The sequence below is a fragment of the Heteronotia binoei genome, chromosome 18 (assembly GCF_032191835.1).
Source record: "Heteronotia binoei isolate CCM8104 ecotype False Entrance Well chromosome 18, APGP_CSIRO_Hbin_v1, whole genome shotgun sequence".
NCBI lineage: Eukaryota > Metazoa > Chordata > Lepidosauria > Squamata > Gekkonidae > Heteronotia > Heteronotia binoei.
In genome coordinates, this window is record NC_083240.1 from 31,333,049 (window position 1) to 31,355,392 (window position 22,344).

A 22,344-nucleotide genomic window follows, 5' to 3' on the forward strand; every position below is an offset into this window, starting at 1 on the left:
AGTAGGCTCCATAAGAAGAGCCCTGTCAGCTCTTGGAGGACTGGCTAAATCAGAGGGGTGTAGCTTAATATGCAAAGGAGTTCCTGCTACAAAAAAAGCCCTGCCGCTGGTCTGCTAGAGACACCAAACTCACAGGGGATCTCCAACTGACTCTCCTCTACTTGCCCTCCAAGTTCAGTGAGGATTGAATTTATGGGTCTGAGTTATGTCCCCCCCCCAGGTGCCCCCAGTAAAGTTCTTTCTGGGGAAATGACAGGCAGTCCTTTCTGGGTTGCTGTTACTTAGACCTCATAAATCCAATCCTCACCAGACTTGGAGGGTATGTAGAGGGGAGTGAGCTGGAGATCTCCTGCAAGTTATGCTCTCCAGCTTGTGCAGGATCCATTCTGTACACTCCTGAACCTCTTGAACCTGCTCCTGTTAAAATGACGACGAAGAAGAAAAAGACATTGGATTTATATTCCACCCTCCACTCAGAGTAGCTCACAATCTCCTTTATCTTCCTCCCCCACAACAAACACCCTGTGAGGTAGGTGGGGCTAAGAGGACTCTCACAGCAGCTGCCCTTTCAAGGACAACTCTCGTGAGAGTTACGGCTGACCCAAGGCCATTCCAGCAGCTGCAGGTGGAGGAGTGGAGAATCAAACCCAGTTTTCCCAGATAAGAGTCCACACACCTAACCACTACACCAAGGTTCAGGAGTATATAATACAGATCTTGTGCAAGCTAAAGACATCAAAGTCACAGGGGACCTCTCCTGAATGCTCTTCTACATGCCCTCCAAGTTGTTGCTTTGAAGTTCTGCAAACATATTCATTGAGTGAAGACAGTCTGTTTGGAGTGACTCTGCTCACAAACTGGCACAAACTCCCACAAAGAGCTTGAAAATTTGTGGAAAGTTCGTGCTGGGTTACCTGCCATGAACTTGACTTTGTGAAGCCTGAACGAGCCAAAATTCATCACGAACATTCTGAGCTGATTCGTGCCCACTCCTGTTCATTTGGTTGATGTTCATTAAGCTTATTTGTATGATAAGTAGGAATAAGAACTTAGACTCCTGATTGGTTTGATATTCAAAGGGCAATTCATCAGTTGAAAGGGAATCAACATATCCCGGCAAAATCAAAGGCTTCTTCAGTGCCTTTGTCCCAATCCAAAATATAGTCCCTCTCCTTTCTCGCTATGACTGCTATTTTAGCAATAAAACCCACCCGTTGAATTTCCAGCATCTTCTCTGCTTTGAGATTTAGGTACACATTTAAACAAGGGTGGAATTCTAGCAGGAGCTCCTTTGCATATTAGGTCACACACCCCTGATGTAGTCAATCCTTCAAGAGCTTACAAAAAAGAGCCTTGTAAGCTCTTGGAGGATTGGCTACATCAGAGGGTGTGGCTTAATATGCAAAGGAGCTCCTGCTAGAATTCCACCCTTGCATTTAAAAGCCATGAAAGCTGAACAGGAATTTAGGGTTTTCCAGTTCACTATGATCTTCCTCAGGTTGGAAAAATCCAGTAGAGAAAGCCATCTGCTGTTTTCTTTTTCTTTTTTTGTTGTTTTACACACACTGTCAGAAGGAGTGTGGAGTTGAGCTATGAAAGAACAGCACCTTGTTGGCGGGGGGAGAGAAATTTCTTCTGCAGCCTCTGTTCTCAGATCGATACAAATGTTGTTAGGCTGTTGGGAGTCATTCATAAGAATATAGCACTGCGTTCTGATGAATTCAGCAAAGAGCTGGAGAGATGTCAATACAGTGGCTAGCAGAAGTTCAACATTGGTGTGCATTTGGGCATGTGAAAACAAGCTTCCGAAAATCTCAGGAGCAAGTGGATCGATGGGTTGCATGGGGAGAGCCCATCCTGTGCAAGAACAGGGTAGGGTTGATGAGATCCGGTATCTTCTTGTCCTTAATCAAATTGCTGAAGAAAAATTCCCTTTCTTTCATCTGTACTAGCTGTTGTAGGCTGTTTGAACTCCATTTCTATTAATACAGCGGTGGATAGTGCCTTCAAGTTGTGACTGAACTATGGTAAGAAACAGACAGAAGTGATTTGCCATTGCTTGCCTTCGTGCAGCCAACCTGGACTTTGTGCAGCCAACCTAGACTCCTCCACTTGCTCCTGCTGGAATGGCCTTGGACCAGCCATAGCTCTTGCAGGAATTGTCCTTGAAAGGGCAGCTGCTGTAAAAAGCTCTCTCAGCCCCACCTACCTCACAGGGTGTCTGTTGTGGGAGGGGGGAAGGTAGAGGAGACTCTGAGATTCAGAGTATAGGGTGGGATATAAATCCAATTTCTTCTTCTTGGTGGTCTCCCATCCAAAGATTAGCCAGGGCTGACTCTGCTTAGCTTCTGAGATCTGATGAAGTCAGGCGAGTTTGGGCCTTCCAGTTCAGGGCTTCTATGAATGCATCCAGCCTGAATATGCCAATGTTGCTTTGCTCAAACAGACCAAGACATATTTATTCCTGTGTACCACTCCTGACAGGAGTCCCATGGTGCAAAGTAGTAAGCTGAAGTACTGCAGTCCAAGCTCTGCTCACAACCTTATTTTAATCCCAACAGAAGCTGGGTTCAGATAGACAGCTCAAGGTTGACTAAGCCTTCCATCCTTCTGAGGTTGATAAAATGAGTACCCAGCTTACTAGGGATATAGTGTAGATCACTGGGGAAGGCAATGGCAAACCACCCCGTAAAAAGTCTGTCAAGAAAACATCACGATGTGACGTCACCCTATGGGTTGGTAACAATTCAGTTCTTGCACAGCAGGCTACCTTTACCTTTTTGCCACTTCTGACTCCAATAAATATTTTTAAGCATCTGTCTCCAGCAACTGATAATCCAGAACTGGAGGGGTGGGCAGCATGGGTTGGCGGTAGTACACCTGTTTTGCACGCATATGGTAACAGGTTCCATGCCTGGCATTTCTAGTTAAAAAGGATCAAGTAGCGAGTAGTGTGAAAGACCTGTGCCTGAGACCCTGGAAAGCTATGGTCACTCTGAGTACACAGTACTGAGCCTGAGAGAACAACAGTCCAATTCAGTTTATGACAACTTAAGAACATAGGAGAAACCATGTTGGATCAGACCAATGGCCCATCCAGTCCAACACTTTGTGTAGCACAGTGGCCAAAAAAACCAAGTGGCATGAGTTCATGAGTTCATGCATTGGGAAGGACTTTACCTCACTCCTGAACAGCTACAGCCAAGCCGACAACACTGACCGTGATGGACTAATAGCCTGACTCAGGGAAAGGCTGTATTTGGAACTTTACTATCTCTGATCATAGCTGGCCCATTGGCTACTAGCAATTGTAGATGTTGTGTATGTGGACTTTATGTTTCATGTGTGTGGGTAGTTTCTCCTGTCTGGCTCATTGTAGCCTTTAGGACTGAACCTGAAGACCCGGGAACAATGGGAAGCAGAATCCAAATCTCTGCTTCTCCGGACCAATCACCAGCCCCCTGCTGGTTCAAATGACCCAATGATGTTCTAGCATAGGAACTTTGGTGTGTACATAGTTGGCCCCATTGGCCCAGTACGACAGTCTTAGTTTAACTGTTGCTATGCTGTAATCACAATAAAGAGCATTGATTCACTGCAGCCTAGTCTCCTCATGCATTGAACCCACTATTTAACAGTAGGGTTATTGAAAAGGAAAATGTGGAAGTGCACAATGGTGTATGGTAGCCATTTGCGTGTATACCACCACGACACCTGCACATTCTCCTTGTGTGCGTGCCCATGCTTTCTTGCCTAGACTCACATTTCATGACATTTAGAAGTCTACACAGAGTGCAATGATGTGGAATAAAGAGTGGAATAAAGTCAGAAGTGGGAATTTGACTGCTCAAAGACAGAAGAGTGTTTTATTCAAGCTTCACATGAGATTCACCGTGATCTCGGACAAAATATTGGGTTGGGTCCAACTAGATTTCCACTGGTGAAAAAGGGAAGAGGAATTCCTCATTGACTCCTGAAAAGTCTGTATGGGGGAATCACGAGACTTGAAGGGACAACAATGGGATTCAGGGCCAGCCTTGCCACTAGGCAAACAAGGCAATAACCTAGGGCACTGACCTTCTGGAGGTGCCGAATTGATGTCGCCACCTGACTCAATGATGTTATCAGTGCGGGGGGGGGGGGGGGGGCTCCGGAAGTTAGCCTTGCCTTGGGTGCCTAACAGTCTAGAGACGACCAAGATGGAATGGAGTTTATAGTTCAGAGTGAAATTAGATGTGAAATTTGAGTGAAAAAGCTGACTGCTTTAACCAATTGTAGGGAGTAATGGATATGAGCTCTCTCTGTCTCTGTCTTTCTCGCTGTCACGACCCGGACCTGCAGGTAGAGGCGGGCGGCTGCTGTTGCCCTGGCAATCGGCCAGGACGCTGGCAGCCGGCTACGGTGCTTTCAAGGAGCAGCACAAGCGTTATCTAGCAGTCCTAATTAGTCCCTACCATAAATCAGTCCAGCCGAAGGGAGAAGCAGGGCACGTCGTCACAGGAATGCAGTGGGTCAAAAGCCAGAGGAAGCAAGCCGAATATATTCAAAGTACCTAAGCCAGTGCACAGAGCAAAAGCAGAGTCCAGTTCCAAGTCCAAGATTCAAGCCGGGTCAGGAGCAAACGGGTTCTCTCAGCAGGCAAGAGGGTGCAGGGCGTGGTCACGTCCGAGGAGGATCGTTCGTTGCCAGCACAGTTTGCCCTAAGGCCAGGACTACAGATATACTGTGCTGGCTTGTTAACTCGTTAGTACTCCGGGCTTAGATCTCTCCTCCCACGCATGCGTGCTTCTTTCCGTCTGTCTTTGAACTCCTGCCGTCTCCTTTCACGGAGCCGGCTCACAGGTGGCGGGGATTCAGGAGGTGATGCACTAGGGCCCGGTGTGGCCTGATCAGTTTCAGGAGGGGATGAGCTAGGGCCTGGTGTGGCCTGATCAGTTTCAGGTGGCTCCTGCTCTGGGTTAGCAAGGGCTGGGTCTGGTGCAGGCATGACACTCTCTGTCTGTCTCTGTCTCTTTGTCTCTCTCTGTCTCTTTCTCTCTCAGAAATCGGGGCAGGGGGAAATACTCAGTTGCCCATAAACAGTATATCATATTTACAGGCCTCAGCTCACATCATTCTTAACGCTACAGTTATCAGATCCTGATGGAACAGTAAAGAAATAGTTATCCTTATCTTCACACTGTACATACAGTAACAAAGAAAAGAGGGTTTGCCAGCTCCTACATCCACTCGTCCTCTATACAGGCTGGCCCTAGGGCATGGGGTGCCCCAGACAGGCTTGCCACTCTGCGCCCCCCCACTCCATCACCACCCTCCCCCGGTGGTGCAGGGGCGGCCCAAGGGTGCGTTGCGGCCGAAGCAAGGCTGCTGCGTGCCACCCTCCACTGCCCGCCCCCACTTCCCACCTTGGCCACCCGCTGCTCACCCCCACTGCAGCAACTCCAGGGCCATGCGAGTGGGTGCAGCGGCAAGGGTGAGAGCAGCAGTGACGAGGGCGGCAGCAGCAAGACCAGCGGCGGTGGTGGGAGCAGCAGCGACAGTGCGTGGGAGTCCTCCACACACAAACACAGGAGCTGGTGGGTCTGGCTGAATCCCCTGCACTTGTGCACCACACAGCTTCCACTCCCAGGCGCTTTAGATTGCCCGGGAGCGAGGGTGGGTAGGAGGGCCCAAATGGAGCCCTGGCCATGGCTCTGCCCGAGGCAAATGGACCAGCCCTGCCTCTATAGGAATTGACAGAAACTCTGTGGTTTTCCAAAGAGTTTTTGATGATTTTTAGAGAGAGGTGCGACATCATGCTGTTGCTGATGGCTTCCCCCCACTTGTGCCCACCCCGCCCCGTCTCTCACTAGTTGCCAAATCTTGCCAAACTTGGTGCCCTTGACAAAAGGAAGTATCTTCAGATAACAATACAGCTATATCATGACTTGAATGTTTGAACCGCACAAATGTTCTTCAGAGCTGCATGCTTTGTTCAGGAACTCTGCATTTGTCTCTATTTGCACATGCTGAAACTAAATGAGGCCTAACCTACCCTCTCTAAATTTGTTCTAATTATTTTTAAAGGAAGCCAATGACTATCACAACCTCCTATGACAGTAATTTCTATGTTAATTTCATGTCACCTTAAGAAGCACTTTCTTTTTTTTTTTTCTCTGTCCCCAAACCTATTGCCCAATTCATTTTCGGGGGCAACTCTAAACTCTTATGAAAAGTCTATTAGGAATTCTTTTTATTTCATGGGAAAGTGATAGATAAACCCACCATTGAAAGGAACCTACATGTTTCATTCATCACTGGAGCTGGCCCAATGGCGAACCATATGAAAAGAGAACAACCTCTGTTTCTTGACCTGGTTTATTAATAAATTTTCCTTTTCGGGATTTCTGCATCAGAAAGACTTTTGTACTTATTGTGACCATAGAGCCTCCAGTTGCAATGAAACACAAACCTTCTAATTTTAAACCCAATTAAGCAGCAGATAATTACTTGGGGGAAATGGGGATTTTGACAGGCAGAAAACTATCTCAGTAAAGACATTCTGTTGGTGTTTCCTTCCTGTTATCAGTAGGTTCAACAAAGGGGATAGATTTCTTTGTATTCTCAGGAGACTGATAAAGCGAGGCTAGTTTCTCCCCCTCCCCCCAGTTGGGGATGAACCGATAATGACTTTCACAGGTTAGCATATGAGACATTTTTTTCTTCCTTTTAGCCAAATCCCAGATTTCAGCCCAAAGCAACATGTACAACTGGGCAGGCTCTTGGAAGTCTGCACTTGGAAAATAAGAAAATGCCATTTCCACTGACATTAAACCAGGAAGTCCAGGAGCCTGGCTTGTTGCCAAGTTTCTCTCCTTCCTCCCACCCTTTTCACGTGAACACCCATAGGTCAGAAATTCAGCCCTGGGTCCTGCCTGGTGGAACAAGCTTTCCCTGGAGAGCCGCGCCCTGTGGGATCTGCTTCAATTCTGCAGGGCCTGTAAAACAGAGCTCTTTCGCCAGGCTTTCAACTGAGGCAGTGGGCATCACTTGTTACCGCCCTCCCCTCCTCATTCTATCCCAGTGCTACAAGACCTGCTGGATCTGGACAATGGGCCATGTCTGTGAGGTGGAATCTGCCATCTTAGTCTTTGTAATTTTAAATTGGTCTTTTACTGTTTTTACTGTTGACTGTTTTATGATGTAACCCGTCCTGAGCTAGTTCTACGGGAAAGGCAGTCTAAATTTAGAATAAAAATAAATAAATAAATAATTACTCATGGTAAACAGCTTTAAGAACATAAGAGAAGCCATGTTGGATCAGGCCAATGGCCCATCCAGTCCAACACTCTGTGTCACACAGTGGCCAAAAAACCCAAGTGTCATCAAGAGGTCCACAAGCACAAGAATACAGAGCATCACTGCCCCAGACAGAGAGTTCCAACAATAAGCTGTGGCTAATAGCCACTGATGGACCTCTGCTCCATATGCTTATCCATTCCCCTCTTGAAGCTGTCTATGCTTGTAGCCGCCACCACCTCCTGTGGCAGTGAATTCCACATGTTAATCACCCTTTGGGTGAAGAAGTACTTCCTTTTATCTGTTCTAACCCGACTGCTCAGCAATTTCATTGAATTTCCACGAGTTCTTGCATTGTGAGAAAGAGAGAAAACTTATAGATAGATTCATGGAGGATGGGCCTATCAGTGGCTACTATCCATGGTGACTGAGGGGAACTTCCATGTTCAGAGTGAATCCCAAAGCCAGGAGGTAAAATCAGGGGAGAGTCTGAACCTCTGTGCCCTGTTGTTTGTCTTCCAGAGGAACTGGTTGGCTGCTGTGTGAGACAGGATGCTAGACTAGTTGGACCACTGGTCTGATCCAGCAGGGCTCTTTTCATGTTCATATGTAATGTACCAATGCAGTTATAATGTGACTGAAAATGAACCATGCATGATCAGAAACATGTTTCCTGATTGTCTCTATTAGCACATTAGCTTATTTTGCTGGTTCTGTGTATTGTGCTTTTTTTTTTGCATTTGAGAAAGAAAGGTAGATTATAGATGAATTAAGTTACTAAATCTAGAGCAAGTACATAAAGCAAGGAATGTGCTGCTGAGATTGGAGGAATGGTTCACAAACAGGACTGGTCAAAATTCAAAAGAGCAGGCTGGGATGGAGAAATGGCTGCATTCTTCATTGGGGAGGGGCAACTTCCTGGGGTGGTGGTGGAAAGATGCCATGTTACAGATGGTTTGCTGCCCTCCTTTTTATGAGGGAACTCTCCCCTCCCCCCCATGCTGCTATTTTCCAGACCAGGGGCGGCCAAACTTGCTTAATGTAAGAGCCACATAGAATAAACACCAGATGTCTGAGAGCCGCAAGACATGAATGTCAGATGTTTGAGAGCCACAAGACAGGAAAGGGAGGGAGAAAAGCAAATAGATGGGCGAGGGGGAGAGAGAGGTGGAAAGAAAGCATATTTAAATGCATTCTCCAAGCTGCCAGCTGGCTTGGCTTGGAGAAGAGATTTAAAGATAGAAATGCCTTTTCCAAGTTGGCCAATGGGGTGGGGTGGGGGGCTTCGAGAGCCACACAATAACTGTTAAAGAGCCACTTGTGGCTCCCTAGCCACAGTTTGGCCAGCCCTGTTCCAGACTATCCCATGAAGAAAAGCACAGGTTTGCACTAAAAGAACCACAGTAGTTATGGGTCTTGGGTGAAATGGGAATCACATCATTAGCACTCTGTTAGCAATCTAAGGTGTTAACGTTATTAGCAGGAACATAACAGATGCAAACATTTGCTAATATGGCTGTGTTTTTGCTTGTTAATGTAATGTGTGCTTCATAGAAACTGCTTACAGTTGAGACCCGCATCCTGAAACAACCTCATATTGATCTGGGCCGGAGGGGGTGGATTTGGATCTCATTTGTATTACATTATTTTCAGGGAAGGAGAGGTGTGACGGTGCAATTCTAAGCAGAGTGAACAACACCTTAGCATCCCCTTTCCATTGCCACAGAGGACTGATTATTGACCCCCCCACACACACACACCGATGTCCTGCTATCCAAGATCACTGCAGATGGTGACCGTAGCCCTGAAATTAAAAGACGTTTGCTCCTTGAGAGGACAGCTATGGCGAATCTAGGCAGTATAATAAAAAGTAGAGACATTACCCTGCCAACCAAAGTCTGTATAGTCAACTCGATCGTATTCCCAGTAAAGATGTATGGCTGTGAAAGTTGGACCATAAAGAAAGCTGAGCACAGAAGAATAGATGCTTTCGAGCTGTGGTGCTGGAGAAGACTCTTGAGAATCCCTTGGACTGCAAGAAGATCCAAATCAGTCAGTCCTAAGGGAAATCAACCTTGACTGTTCCTTGACTGGAAGGTCAGATGCTGAAGCTGAAGCTCAAATACTTTGGCCACCAAATAAGAAGGGAGCACTCCCTGGAGAAGATCTTGATGCTGGGAAAGACAGAAGGCAAAAGAAGAAGGGGATGGCAAAAGATGAGATGGCTGGACAGCATTACTGATGTAACTAACATGAATTTGAGCAGACTTTGGAGGGTGGCGGAAGACAGGAGGGCCTGGCGTGACTTGGTCCATGGAGTCGCAAAGAGTCAAACTCGACAGTGTGACTGAACAACAATGCTAGAAAAGGAGCCCTATGGCTCAGAGTGGTAAGCTGCAGTACTACCGTCTAAGCTCTGCTCATTACCTGAGTTCAATTCTGGTGGAAGCTGGGTTTAGGTAGCCAGCTCAAGGTTGACTCAGCTTTTCATCCTTCCGGGGTCAGTAAAATGAGTACCCAGCTTGCTGGGGTTAAAATGTAAATGACTGGGAAAGGCAATGGCAAACCACCCCATAAAAGCCTGCCAAGAAAATGTCCTGATGCAACGCCATCCCATGGGTCGGTAACGATCCAGTGTTCGCACAGGGGGACTACTTTTACCTTTTTTAATGCTAGAAAAAAATTGAAGATGAGAGGAAAAAAGGAAGACCCAACATGAGATGGATGGACTCAGTAAAGGAAGCCATGGCCCTCAGGTTGCAAGGCCTGAGTAAGGCTGTTAACGGCAGGACATTTTGGAGGCCATTCACTCATATGGTGGTGGTGGTGGTTATTATTATTATTCTGCCCATTCCCCCATTTGGGGGCTCAGATCATAAATAGTAATAAAATCACAATAAAATTACAATAGCATCACAATAACAACCAATTACAACATTTAGTAAAGTACAGCAGGATGGTGCAGCAAGATGACATAACAGAATAGTATGGCAGAATGGTACTACAGAATAGCACAGTAGAATAGTGCAGCAGTACAGTAGGGGAGGCCAACCGATCTAATGGATAGACGCCCTTTGCCTGATCCAAAAACATGGCGAAACAGCTCTGTTTTACAGGCCCTACGAAAGGCTAACAAGCCAGGTAGGGCCTGGATCTCCATAGGCAGCTGATTCCACCAGGTCGGGGCCAGGACCGAAGATGGAAGCTTCTTAACAGCACATAACATGCGCAGGGGAAGAGTGAACCCTAGTTGTCCTGCAGTCACAGGTAACCAAAGCTAATTTGTAATCAGGACTCTCTGTTTAGGTGGGCAGCTGTGTTGGTCTGAAGCAGCAGAAGAAAGTGTGAGTCCAGCAGCACCTTTAAGACCAACCAAGTTTAAATCTGGGCATAAGCTTTGGTGTGCATGCACACTTCTTCAGGAACATTGAAACAAGACATTCTCAACCCATTACATATAGGTAGAGGGAGGGTGGGTTAGTGTGTAGCCAGGAAGGGCTAGTTAGAATCAAGGTGTATAAGTAACCGAGAGATAAGTATAGCTAAGATTGGATTAAAGCAGCTGGTAGGATCTCTGAGTGGCAGCAAAACAGCAAACAAAAGAGTTCACAAACAGATATGAGAACTAAGTTTGAGTCCAGTGGCACTTTTAAGACCAACCAAGTTTAATTCTGGGGATAAGTAAGAACTGAGTGACTTAGCTCGTGCAGTTGCTAAGATGTGTTAAGTGGAAAAGGGAAGAGCCACCGATGCATGCTTGTGAGCCAGCAAAGAAGCCAGGTTCAAGCCCATTCTGATTTAATGCTGGTTAAAAGTGACATGTGAATGCAGCCTCAGTAGGGGCCCTGGGCACTGCAGACAGGCAATATCTGGTGTGGTACCCACAGAGGCATTGATGAGAGCTGGAAATGAAGATATTGGAGAGAAGACATTGGATTTATATCCCAACCTCCACTCCGAATCTCAGAGTGGCTCACAATCTCCTTTATCTTCCTCCTCCACAACAGATACCCTGTGAGGTGGGTGGGGCTGAGAGAGCTCTCCCAGAAGCTGCCCTTTCAACGACAACTCTGAGAGAGCTATGGCTGACTCAAAGCCATTCCAGCAGCTGCAAGTGGAGGAATGGGGAATCAAACCCAGTTCTCCCAGATAAGAGTCTGCACACTTAACCACTACACTAAACTTGCTCTCAGAAGGCAAGGACCTAACTTTTGTTAGGGGAGGCAAGGAACACAGGCTAATTCCTAGTGCACCAGTTGATCCAGCAAGCTTCTCTTCCCAGTCCCAGGCTTAAATAGGCTGAGAAGGAAGCTGTTCCACTTGCTCTGGAAGCAGCACCTGGAGCTCATCATGTCCAGGCTTAACAGGAGTCAGAATCCTGCAAAGGATTACATCCACCATGATCTGGCTCAGGAGGTGGAGCATGGGCTGCAAGCTTGGCACTGTGTCTTGACTGGGTTGTCTTGGCATGATTCCACTGTCTCTGTTGCTCCTGCTTGGTGGAGGCGATTTTGTCGGGCTTCTGGATTACGTCTTGCACAGGGGAAGTTCTGGTGGAAGATCTCCAACTCCTTAGAGGCAAATTCTGGATCAGATGGCCAGGGGCATCTGTTCTGCAGGGGTCTTCTGGAGTTCCACACTATCTTTCAGGCTATGTTTCTGGTTCCTCAGGCTTCTCCTTGGTAGCTTCCAAGTCCAGAGCCATCTCAGTGAGGGTCATGACTGTAGGTTTATCTAGCCGAGCATTGTTCCCCCAGACAGGGCTGGCCCTAGATTCTCTGGCACCCTAGGCAAGGCTAACTTCTGGCACTCCCCCCCACACTGATAATGTCACCAAGTGACATGGTGGGCACCCAATTCAGTACCCCTAGAAGGCCTGCACCCTAGGCAATCACCAAGTTTGCCTAGTGGCAGGACCAGCTCTGCTCCCAGATTGGCAGTAGCTGTTCATCGTCTCTTAGTCCTTCCACCCAGGTTGCTAAAGAGAAGAACATAAGGCATGTTGGATCAGGCCAATGGCCCACTCAGTCCAACACTCTATGTCACACAGTGGCCAAAACCCAGGTCCTATCAGGAGGTCTACCGGTGGGGCCAGAACTCCAGAGGTTCTCCCATTGTTGCCCCCAAATACCAAGACACCAAGCACCAAGACCCCCCTAGCACTGAGGCTGTTGTCCCAGAAATAGTGTTCCATCTATGCCTTGTGGCTAATAGCCACTGATGGACCTCTGCTCCATATGGTTCTCCAATCCCCTCTTGAAGCTGTCTGGGCTTGTAGCCACCACTTTCTGCGGCAGTGAATCCCACATGTTAATGACTCTTTGAGTGAAGAAGTACTTCCTTTTATCTGTTCAAAGTCTACTGCTCATTAATTTTGTTGGGTGCCCATGAGTTCTCGTATTGTGAGAAAGGGAGAAAAGTACTTCTTTTTCTACCTTCTCTGTCACATACACAATGTAGTAGCTGGTACTTTCTGTTTTGGAACCAGTGAGCTACGGTCGTAACATACAAAGCTATCTCCTCCACTTGCAGCTGCTGGAATGGACTTGGGTCAGCCATAGCTCTGGTAGGAGTTATCCTTGAAAGGGCAGCTTCTGTGAGAACTCTCTCAGCCCCACCTACCTCACAGGGTGTCTGTTGTGGGGGAGAAAGGTAAAGGAGATTGTAGGTTGCTCTGAGATTCTGAGATTCAAAGTAAAGGGCAGGGTATAAATCCTGAGTTTGATCCCAGCAGAAGCTGGGTTCAGGTAGCTGGCTCAAGGTTGACTAAGCCTTCCATCTTTCCAAGGTCAGTAAAATGAGTAACTGGAAAGTGTAGATGACTGGGGAAGGCAATGGCAAACCACTCTGTAAAAAGTCTGCCATGAAAACATCGTGTGGCAACATCACCCCAGAGCTGAAAACGATTGATGCTTGCGCAGGGGACTACCTTTACCTTTTCAATAAATCCAATATCATCATCATCATCATCATCATCATCATCATCATCATCATCATCATCATCATCATCATCATCATCATCTTCTTCTTCTTCTTCTTCTTCTTCTTTGTGCTCTCACACCTAATTCATTAGGCATGCTAGGGACTGGGATTGGGACCTTGGGCATGCAAAGCATGTGCTCCACCACCGTGCTCCCTTCCTGTGATGTACAGAAGTTGCCTATTGTGCTTCCTGCAACTTGTGCAGCTGCAACGGGAAGAATGAGCATATTGTTTTGTGTGTATTGCTGGAGGAACACAGTATAAATCAAAAGGGGTGGGGGGAAAGGGTGGCTAGACCAGCTGTTGTATGAGACGGAATATTTACACCCACTTGTCATGCTGTTTCACAAGGAAATAATTGGTCTTGAGAGGAGGTTGTGCAGAGCATCTGAATGACACAAAGGCGCCGGGAAGTGGAGGGATTTGTAGGTATCCTCGCCAAAGCTTTGCTCATTTCTATGGTGACAAGAGAACAGCTCGCTCTGTCACTGGAGGAAGCTGCTTTGTTCTTAGTCCTGCTCGAATCAGCAAGGGGATGATGTGAAAGACCTCTCTCTCAGACCCTGGAAAGCTGCTGCCACTGACCTTGCTAGAACAGAGGCCTGACTCTGTAGAAGGCAGCTTCAAGTGATTAACTCAGCACTGTCAACTTAAACTGCCCGCAGTTTGCTATGTCTCAGAATCATTTTTGCCAACACATCACTACCTTAGATATCCAGGGAATGCTGGGGACTGAATCTTGGATTTCTTGCATTCAGAGCCCAGCTACCAGGTTTCTGTTACTGGTTGCCATCCTGGGATGTTCCTAGAGCCAGTGTGGTATAGTAGTTAAGAGTGGACAACTGGGTTTGGTTCCTCACTCCTCCACGTGCAGCCAACTGGGTGACCTTGGGCAAGCCACAGTTCTCCCAGGACTCTCACAGCCCTACCTACCTGACAGGGCATCTGCTGTGGAGAGAGGAAGGCAGGGTGATTGTAAGCCACTCTCTTTCAGGTAGTGAAGGGTGGGGTAAAAAATCAACTCTTCTTCTTCTTCTATTGGAAGGATTTAGGTCCAACAGCCCCCAGCAATGTACCTTATACACAGAGCTTTTTTTTTTTATAGCAGTAACTCCTTTTGCATATTAGGTCACACCCCCATGATGTAGCCAATCCTCCAAGAGCTTACAGGGCTCTTCTTACAGGGCCTACTGCAAGCTCTTGGAGGATTGGCTACATCAGGGGGTGTGTGGCCTAATATGCAAAGGAGTTCCTGCTACAAAAAAAGCCCTGCTTATACATATGAAGGCTGCACCCTGTATGTATACCACATACATTTCAAAACACAATGCAAATACATTCGACAAAAGCTGTGAAAAGTGGAAAACCAAAATCCTTGACCCAAAAATAGATATGAAAAGCAGACATTCAACCCTCCCCAACAAGAAGTGTTTGGTTGACTAAAAACAATGTGGAATCTGACACTGGGGTTCTTTATTCTTACATCAAGACTCCTTTTGAGATTACGTAGGCAGCAGTGTGAAAGTGGGTCTATGGCAATCAGTGGGAGGACTGGGGATGGAGAATTGCATGTGTGTCGGGGTGAATGATGTCAGCTCCACCAGTATGCCACTTCTCAGGAAAACATGGAAGTGACTTAGGGTATCTCTAGGAATTGCCAGCAATTGTATGGTTCTACCATAGAGTTTCCAGTCGTCCACAGAGCTACCCAATGTCACTTCCTAGTTTATCCTGGAAGTAATGTAGCAATGTAGCTGACGTTGCTGTTTGTTTGCTTTTTAATTCTTCTGCTGCCGCTCGGGTGGCTTCTCATCACAGTGGGAATCCTGGCAAACGTGGTTTGCAGTCTCAGGTCTATGACTATCTTCAATAATGACTCTTCATTTCATCAGGATTAGCATTTATTGTAAGACAGGACGGTTAGGGCGGTTCAAACTGAGGTGATATATATAGAAGCAGTTAGCCGTTACATGAGTGCCTAATTTTCTGGTGCGAGATAAGTTTAAAACATTAAATAGTTACAAGGCAGACGTTCTCATACCACAATAGTCGTTAGCGAAACACTCTAACAGATAGTGATGACCTTGATGGTTAGACGGTAGAGGGCCTAAATACTTTCGTTTTTCTGGTTAGCAAAGCAGGTGTTTTAAAACAGACAGCACAGCAAGACAATAAAATGGCAAGGGATCTTGACAAATGGTAGAACCAGGGGGTGCTTTGTAGAAAAAAAGGTGGTGGAGCTCATCCAGGAATTGTTATGCAGCTGCACATACTACTCAATGGACAAGGAGGCGGAACTCTCAGAAGGAGGAGGTGGAACTCTCAGAAAGGTTCAGGAGCTGTGCTCCTGTGAGCTCCCACTGAATCCGAGGCCTGGGTAGAAGGGTCCATGTTTGAGCCTTGGTATCTCCCCTAAAAGGGTCTCAGATAACAAGTGCTGCTAGGAGAAACCTTTTGCTGCCTAAGACTCAAAGGAGCTGCTGTCCATTAGAGCAGGCAGCACTGAGCTAGGTGGACCCAATGGTCTGTCTTGGTATAAGGAAGATTCAAATGTCTTTTCCTTGGTTATACTCTATTTATGGCACTCCTGGCTGAGAGGGCTCCACCTGGAGCTTTTTCTGTTGTCTTTTAGATGTCAGGCCAGGTCTGTGCTCTTTGCCTGGAGTTTTGGGATGTCACCTTTTGTTTCTCTCATGAAAGCTTATACTTGGAATAAAACCTTGTTGGTCTTAAAGGCGACATTGGACTCAAACTTTGTTCTGTTGCTTCAGACCAACACATCTACACACCTGAATCTATCTTCTTTCCCTGTTCATGTTCATCCGCAGGGCCCATGTGTTGCTGACTCTTCCCCCCAGATATGTACCCCACTTGTCAGTATGTGTTATATTGGTGTTTTTAAAACCCCAGTATTTTAAAATGAGTTTTGTTGAGTGCTCATAAAGTGCCTTGGATCTCACATTGGGGGAAAAAGTGGTAGCATCATAGCATCATTAATAGTTGAAGTATGTTCTTAATCAGCATCATAAATAGTTAAAGTGTGTTCTCATTCCAGGTATAAGCTTTTATGTCCATGCACATTTCTTCAGATATAGGCATGCACATGTGTGTGCACACAAAAGCTCATACCCAGAATTAAACTTTGTTGGTCTTAAAGATGTCACTGGACTCTGTTCTGTTGTTCCAGACCAACACGGCTACTCCACCTGAATCTAATTGCCTTAGGCAGGGCTTCTTTTGTAGCAGGAACTCCTTTGCATATTAGGCCATACTCCATTGATGTAGTTAATGGAGCTTACAGTAGGGCTGTTTTCGCACTGACCTTAATCAGCAGCGACGCCCTTCTTCACCGCGCAGGATCGGCGCGGATTTCGCACTAATTGCCGCGGAGCACCCGGAAGAGCCGTAAAGTCCCGCGGCTTTTGCGGCGCAAATGGAAACCGCCAAAAACCAGTTTCCATTTGCGCCGCAAAAGCCGCGGGACTTTCCGGCTCTTCCGGGTGCTCCGCAGCAATTAGTGTGAAATCCGCACCGATCCTGTGCGGTGAAGAAGGGCGTCACTGCTGATTAAGGTCAGTGCGAAAACGCCCTAGGTCTTGTATTAAGAGTCCTTTCAGCTCTTGGAGAATTGGCTGCATTAGGGGGTGTGTGGCTTAATATGCAAAGGAGTCTCTGCTGCAAAAAAAACCCTGGCCTTAGTTATTATACACATAGGTCCTTCTGGGGTGGAATTCTAGCAGGAGCTAGAGCCTTGTAAGCTCTTGGAAGATTGGCTACATCAGGGGTGTATGGCCTAATATGCAAAGGAGCTCCTGCTCGAATTCCACCCCTGGGTCCTTCTACTACTCAGCTGTTTTGTGTCATGTCAGTTCTGATGCAGCAGGGGGTAGTGGGCAACAGGTGGCAAGACTCGCTTTGAGCACGCAACACAGATCATGTCAAACCCTCCAGATGGATCTGCCCTACTGGATTTTGCAGGGGGGGAGACACAACAAATGTTCAGTGAGATTTTTAATGATGAGGCTTCCTCCCCTTCATCACACAGAGCTGTAAAGCATCGTTCCTCAGGTGAGAGATTTGCCTGTCATCCATCAGCTGTCCATCCCGAAATGATGCTTCCCTTTCTATATTTCAAATCTTGTAAGGAGGGGAAAAAGCAATGATTTGAAGCCATGGAGGTGTGTGGGGGGGGGGAGTCACCTAGGAATGGGTAATTACACAGCTGGGGTTGTTTTAGTTCAGAAGTGCCTGACACACATCATGACTCCCATGAGATCTGGATATTTCTTCCAAGCAGAGAAGGGAGAATGGAAAACACACAACCCACCCAGCCCCGCTGATCATGGAGAAAGGCGACTTCAATGCAAAATAAAAGAGAAGTCCGGGCTGCAACTTAAAGACTAATAGCTTTAAATGCACCAAGCCTTGTCCTCTGAAAAAAACAATTAAATAGACTACTTAGTTATGCCAAACAATAAAGGTTGCATACAAATCAGCAGTTAAATTGGGCTTGCTGTGTTCTGTTTTCTTTTCCTCCCATGGAGTGAGTACCACTTGTCTTCACATGGCATTGGACAAATGCATTCTAAAGCAGGAGTCCCCAGTTGTAGTGCCCAGGGCTTTTTATGTAGCAGGAACTCCTTTACATATTAGGTCACACACCCCTCATGTAGCCAATCCTCCAAGAGCTTACAGGGCTCTTAGTACAGGGTCTAGAGGACTGGCTGCATCAGGAGTGTGTGGCCTAATATGCAAAAGAGTTCCTGCTACAAAAAAATCCCTGGTGGTGCCCACAGGCACCATGGTGCCTGCTGGCATCTTTCTTGGTGTCCATCAAGTGCTTTTAAAAAATGGGTAGCTCTTTTGCCCAGCAGGGCTTATGACTTCTTCTTCATCTGATTGTGCAGATTTCTCATTAAACAGAGCTTCTACTTGAACTGTTGCAGAGATGTTATTAGAGTTTTATGTAACATCGTTCTGGTGGCAGCCATTTTGTGGTTGGCTCCACCCCCTTTGGCTGCCATTTTGTGATTTGGCCCACTGCTCTGTGTCAGAATTCCAAAGATGCCTGCAGGTTTTAAAAGCCTCGGGACCCCCGTCTAAAGGTTCGCTAGAAAAGAGTCCTCTCTGTTGGTAGTCAAAACAGACAATATTGATCTGGGTGGACCACTGGTCTCACTCCCTACTCAGCAGCTTCACATGTATATATTTAATCTGCTGCCATGTCCTGCAGATAATCCACAAGTTTGCTTTCTGTCACGCACACAGAAAAGGTCAAACCGCTATTCTGGTTGACATAGTATTTATGGGGTCCTTGCATCACTGCACAGAAGCACCGCAGCCAGCAGGGGAGTTTTTGAACTACAAAAACATGATTTCCTCTTTGCCCCAGAGCAATCAGTCCCATTAACCTTACCTTTGAGTTCTGAGCATGCTGCGAGCACAGGCTTCCCAAAATTGCCAGTTACGTGCCCCTCAAGTGTCTTGCTGTAAACCTGCTCAGATGAGCTCTCGGCGCCTTGTGGGGAAGGCCTGATGTTTGCTTGACGCTGCGCATGGTGTCAAGCGTCAAACCATTTCAGAGGAGGTCAAAGAGCATGCAGCGGGACTGGGGCTTCCCTGATGGAGTTAGAGGCACAAGTGAGGAAGATAAAAGACCTTCCTCGGCTCCTTGAGGCTCTTTGTGTCCTGATTGGATTTTATGGGGCAAATGTGATGCAATGTAACAGAAAATGGTTACAGGAAAACATTGGGGGGGGGGGGGTCTATGCCCACAGAGGAGAAACAGAACTGAAAGAAGGATTTGGGAATTGAAGCAGCATTGATGAGAGGCACGAAAACGTCCCTGAACAGCACTCACTGGTGTGGATCCAGAAGGCCACTAAAGTCCCCGGTGGAGACATGGAATTCCCCCCACATCTTTCTCCCCCTGCCCACCACGACTCAAGGAAGAAAATTTGCTACTTGGGTACACTATCTTCCTAGCAATGAATGGGAAGGTTTCTCCCCCCCCCGCAAAATGAAATTGCTAATTATTTTATATCTTTTTCAATTGCAAAACAAGGAGCCATATCTGCTGACTTTTTTGTTTAAATGCAGGCCTCATTTTGGGCAGGAGATCATAGCAGCAGAGCTCTGGAACCTCTAAATTTTATTGTGCTCTTTCTTACCACCACTACCACCGCAGAAAATACTTGCTTCTGGGCTCCATTGTTCAACCCCCACCCCTCCGTGAGAATTTTGCTGAACTCTTAAGATCTGACAAACTTTCTCATATTTTTTCCACAGAAAGAAAATGGGAAAATAAGCCAAACATATAAAGCAGACAGATGGAAATCCTCATCATGCCACTGTAGCCCCATAAGAGAAAGTAATTTAAAAAGTATGATGGGAGTTAAGGTTTTATTATGACCATTATAATTCAAGAAGCATTTGAAGGTAGCTACTGAGCTGATATAATTTAGTACACCTTCCGGTGACGTCAGGGCAGGGGTGTGTGGCATATGCAAATGAATATGCAAATGAACTGGGCTAATGAGCTCCAGCACCTCTGTTTCTACAGAATGACCCCTGGTTATCTCCATTTTGCAAATGGGGAGGGAAGACTGAGGCGGAAAGAATATATGACCTGCCAAAGGCCCCAGAGGGGAATGCATTGCGAAAACCAACGAGGGATCCCTAGACTGCTTGTCCTGTCACTTAGCTCCTGCCTTATGCATGCTCTCAGCAAAGCGACTCTACTAAGGCAAAAATCCCAGAAAACAACAGAGCTCAGCGAAATCCATCTCTTGATTTGACAAGCATTTCTTCTGTTCTTCAGAGGCTTTGAGGTTGCTTCAGGTTATCTAGAGTTGTTTTTTTTTTTGCTTTGGTATGACTCTGTATATGTGTGTGTGTGTGTGTAGTTTCTGTTCTACCATATCCTCCCCCACCTCCTCCCTCCTGCTAGATTTCAGTAAAGCACTTGTAGTTCTTCATCGCTGATCAGGCTTAAAGATCCAGAGAGCCCTGACTACTAAGGGGATAAAGAGAAGCCTTAGACAGAGATGGATTTTACACGTTTTCCCAATGAGGGCATGGCTGTGCTGTTAGTGCCACAGAGGGCCTTCACATATTGAACTGTGGAGTTCTTTTTGCGCGTCGCAGTTGTGTCAACGGTGGATGCCTTGAGAAGGCATCTAAGTCAGCTTTAGGAGTTCACATACGTAGCGGCACCATCACTTCTCTTCCTTGATATTCTTCTCCCATCTCTGATTCCATGAGAATTTACACTGGAATAAATTTTTGCTAGTCTTTAAGGTGCGAGAGAGTGGTGCAGAGTGGTAAAGCTGCAGTATTGCAGTCCAAGCTCTACTCACGACTTGAGTTCAATCCTGGCGGAAGATGGGTTCAGGTAGCCGGCTCAAGGTTGACTCAGCCATCTGTCCTTCCGATGTCAGTAAAATGAGTACCCAGCTTGCTGGGGGGAAAGTGTAGATGACTGGGGAAGGCCATGGCAAACCACCCTGTAAAAAATCTGCCATGAAAACATGATTCAACGTCACCCCCTTTTTTTAAGGTGCCAGATTACTTTTGCTGCCATAGCCTAACACAAGCAGGGACCCACAAGGAACTCTCAGAGGAGGAGAAATCCCAAAAAGTTGTCACCATTTTTTTCCTCCTCGCTGTGCTAGCATTGCCTTTTTCTCCCACTATCTCTTTCTTTCCTCACCCTCTTGGTGTAGCCACATTTTTTCATGCTCCAAAGACTTTTTTTTTTGCCTCCGCCTCTTCTTTGTTCTGCCCCCACCCTCCCCTCTCTTCCTCCTCTGTCTATTCCTAGCTGTTGCCACCTCCATTCCCCTCCCATCCCTAGCATCTGCTGGCACTGCAAGCACAGCATTGTGTATGGCAGGGCTGGCCAAACGGTGGCTCAGGAACCGCATGTGACTCTTTCACACATATTGTGTGGCTCTCAAAGCCCCCATTGGCTGGTTTAGAGAAGACATTTAAAGTCTCTTTAAATCACTTCACCAAACCAGCTGGCAGTTTGGATAATGCATTTAAAGATTACCTTAAAGTTGCTTTCTTTCCACCTCCACCTATTTTCCTTCCTTCCTTTTTTAGGTAGAGGAACCAATTTTTCAGCATAGCATCTGGTGCCTCTCCTCAAAAACCTCCAAGTTTCAAAAAGTTTGGACTAGGGTGTCCAACACTGTGTGCCTCAAAAGAAGGTCCTTCCTTCCTTCCTTCCTTCCTTCCTTCCTTCCTTCCTTCCTTCCTTCCTTCCTTCCTTCCTTCCTTCCTTCCTTCCTTCCTTCCTTCTCTCAAACATCTGAGGTTCATGTCTTGTGGCTCTCAAACATCTGAGGTTCATGTCTTGTGGCTCTCAAACATCTGATGTTTATTTTATGTGGCTCTTGTGTTAAGCAAGTTTGGTCACCCCTCATCTATGATAAATATTAGGCAACCTACTAAACACCAACTGATACCTTGTGATGTAGCATCATGAGATCTCAGCTTTAATGGGGGAGGGGGGAGATTCCAACCCCCCCTGCACCTTTCTTGCATTTTTGTCTGCAAACCAGGAAGTTGCCCCAGGTTTTTGGCAAAATCCCCCTCCTCTGTACATGGCCCCACTGTATGGATTGTTTGATCCACTCTTGGGAGCCATGTTCAGAATAAGATCAATTGATGGCTTTACCTCCTGAAGGACTCCCCCTTCCCCACTGTAATTGAGAACATGTGCTACCATGACTGAGCCCTGATATCACTTCCAGTACATCAGGTGAACCACACCATGAAGGCACCTTCTCTCCACTGCAGTGTGGGGCCTTCCACTTGACCCATTTTTGAACACCTCAGGGATGCTCTTTAACTTTCAAGCTTGCTGATTTAGTTTGAATATCCCATTTAAATGCTGGCTTCATGAGAATCAGCTTCCACTCCCTCTCATATCATCCTGTATGTCCTTACACCAAATTTTTGCCATAAAAGATGGGCATTAAAATGTATATTATTATAACTTTGTCATACATTATATTTATATTAGCAGGCCTCAGATTCAGCAGGAGCTCACAGGAGCACAGCTCCTGAACCTTTCTG